General features: G+C 45.8%; 1 pseudogene; it reads left to right on the top strand.

Moving 5' to 3' along the window:
- The first annotated feature begins 2,225 nt into the window (after positions 1–2,225).
- The window catches only part of LOC110596705, a 1,526-nt pseudogene continuing 746 nt past the window's right edge, over positions 2,226–3,005 (top strand).

The following is a 3,005-nucleotide window of genomic DNA, read 5'->3' as shown; positions in this document are numbered from 1 at the left end:
ATAACAACCATGGCCATAATAGATCTTAGTTATGACTGACCCCTTACGAAGGACAGGGTTTTAGCAGATGCCTGGTTCTTTTGAATTCAGTCTTATCAAAATTAACCCAGGGAACATATATTTGAGTGAAAGATGCAATTGGTATGGAGGGTTTGCTTTGGAACTTGCAAAGAGAACAAACCTCAGAAGGGTCTATTTTTCTGCCTGCTAATTGAAACCATTGTCTTGAAGTTGGGTACACATCTTTTTCAGTCTGTGACTCATCTAACAAAATAATTGCTGCTTAGTGCTCTTTGCAGAGTACGGACTTTGTGGCTTTATGAATAGAATTTTCTTGCGAGATAATCACAATTTAACAATCACAGTTTAACTGTCGTACTTTTCTAGAAAGAAATGCTACTGATTGTACATGATCCTGACATCCTCAGTGCTGGCTCGCTATGTACCTGTGGGTTGGCGCTGGTGAAACTAGGCAGGAGACTAGAAGGTCCTGCCGCATTTCCCACTGTGGTCTTCTTGGAGTCAGTCTGATCCCTTTTTTCTCTCTTTGCCATTTGCCAATCTCCAGCAAAGAATGAAAACTTTAACAGAACCTTGCCACAGGGAATTAAGCAACACAATCCTGAAAAGAGATCTCTTGATTGTGACCATTTTAAAGTCGCTTTCATGTCTACTGCTATCTGTTTGTGGTATATATTATGACAGCAGGATCTTTTTCTGATATGTTTGTATATAGTAAGGCATTCTCTGATTTGAATCTGTAGGTGTTTGGCTTTGTGTTTTCCCCTTTTATCTTACTTTTAACTTTATTCTTTTTTTTTAATTAATTAATTTTTTTTTTGAGTAGGAATCTCACTCTGTCACCCAGGCTGGAGGGCAATGGCATGCTCCCGGCCATGTTGCCTCCACCTGCTGGGCTCAGGCAGTCCTGCCTCAGCCTTCCAAGTAGTTGTAGCTACAGGCATGTACTTGCCACGCCTGGCTAATTTTTTGATTTATGGTAGAGATGGAGTCTCACCAAGTTGCCCAGGCTGGTCTTGAACTCGTGGGCTCAGGCAATCCTCTCACCTTGGCCTCCCAAAATGCTTGGATTACAGGCTTGAGCCACCGTGCCTGACTTTTTAAAAAATTTTTGCTTTCACAGGCCCATATTCTACATTGCCAGAATCCTTCAGGTGGCTAACAGCTCTAATATAAGTTCATAATCCTCACCAATCCATGCTACAAACATTTTTGGAAATTGTGTATTGGTAGAGTAAAATTAGGTTTCTTAGCTTCTGTCCTCATATACTTCCATATTCTGCATTTATGTACTGTTTTGAGTGTCATATGTATGTTTAGGGATAAGGAAAAAGGCACATTTGACTGGTTTAAGAGGAGAGGCAGCGTGGATTCAGAGCATTGCTTTTGACCCTACAGATCTAGGGTCACAGGGCTTGTGCCTTGTGGGCACTGCTTCTTGTGCTGGTGACTGATTCTAGAAGTAAAGCTGGTGTCCTGGGAATTCCTCCCATTGTGTCTCCTTGTGGAGTGTGGTGGCCTGTTACTGTTCACTTCTGCTTTCAGCGCCCCTGTACCCAAGTGTGGACGTCGCGAAATGGAAGAGAGCGCTTCAGTCTCTATTCAGAAGTTCCAGACTACTCGTGTGGGCTTAAAATCTTTTCTGGTCCAAGAGAAGCAGGAACAAAGGTTATTAAGTGATTACACTGTGCAAAAGCAAATCCAGCAGTCCTGAAGAGATGGGAAGAGGGAGACTGATCTCCCCATCACTCTTCTGCTTTCCTGAAGCCCTGCGCTCTGTCTGGGCTCAAGGTGGCTCCACACACTTGGGCATGATCAGCTGAAGGGTGTCTGTGCATGCACCCGCTCACAGAGCCACTCCCATTTGATAGGATTCCAAGAATGGGTGCGTGTGAAGCCAGATGAAACTATCAAGAGAAAACTCTAGCATTATGGAAATAAGTTCAGTGTCAAAGGTTGTGAATTACTTTTCGGTTTCAAACTAAGGGAAAAGACTTTGAAAGATTTATATTGACTCAGCTGTAGTGTAAGAGAGCATAGTCTGAAATTTGTTGCTTTTCTGCCCGCTCTCCCCTCCCCACCGAGCACCGTTTGGCTGCGCTGTGGTTACTCAGAGCTCTGGGCTCCTACTCAGTTAGTGCCGCCACCGTCTCCCTTCCACCACCATCACGATTATCTACTGGCACCTCATCAGCCATGATAAGATGTTCTCCGACATTTACAAGAGCCGGGAAATCACAGATGGGCTGTGCCTGGAGGTATAGGAGAAGGTGGTCAGTAGGACAGAGTGTAGCATCGATGACTGGCTCATTGGTGGAAATGCCTCCGCTGAAGTTCAGTGATCATTGGTGTTGATATTGTCATGAACCGTCACCTTCAGGAAATCAGCTTCACAAAAGAAGCCTACAAGAAGTACATCAATGCCGGGCTCGGTGGCTCAGCCTGTAATCCCGCGCCTTTGGGAGGCTGAGGTGAGTGGATTGCCTGAGCCCGCGGGTTCGAGACCCGCCTGGGCAGCGAGACCTCATCTCCATAATAAATCAAAAAATCAGCTGGGCGTGGTCGCGCATGCCTGTAATTCCAGCTACCTGGAAGGCTGAGGCGGAAGGATCGCCGGAGCCCAGCAGGTCGAGGCTGCGGTGGCCGGGAGCGGCCACTGCACTCCAGTCTGGGCGACAGAGTGAGACTCCAACTCAAAAAAAAAAAAAAAAAGAAGTACATCAAAGTACTACATGAAATCAATCAAAGGCAAACTTGAAGAACAGAGACTGGAACGAGTCAGACCTTTTATGACAGGTGCTGCAGAACAAATCAAGCATATCCTTGCTCTGTCACACTTTGTCACCCAGGTTGGAGTGCAGTGGCATGTTCATGGCCACTGCAGCCTCGACCCACTGGGCTCAGGCGATCCTTCTGCTTCAGCATTCCAAGTAGCTGGAACTACAGGCGTGCACCACCATGCCCAGCTAATTTTTTGATTTATT

This window comes from Carlito syrichta, unplaced genomic scaffold, assembly GCF_000164805.1.
Source record: "Carlito syrichta isolate Samal-C Ts95f unplaced genomic scaffold, Tarsius_syrichta-2.0.1 Scaffold312734, whole genome shotgun sequence".
NCBI classification, from domain to species: domain Eukaryota; kingdom Metazoa; phylum Chordata; class Mammalia; order Primates; family Tarsiidae; genus Carlito; species Carlito syrichta.
This window is presented reverse-complemented; position numbering and strand designations above follow the sequence as displayed.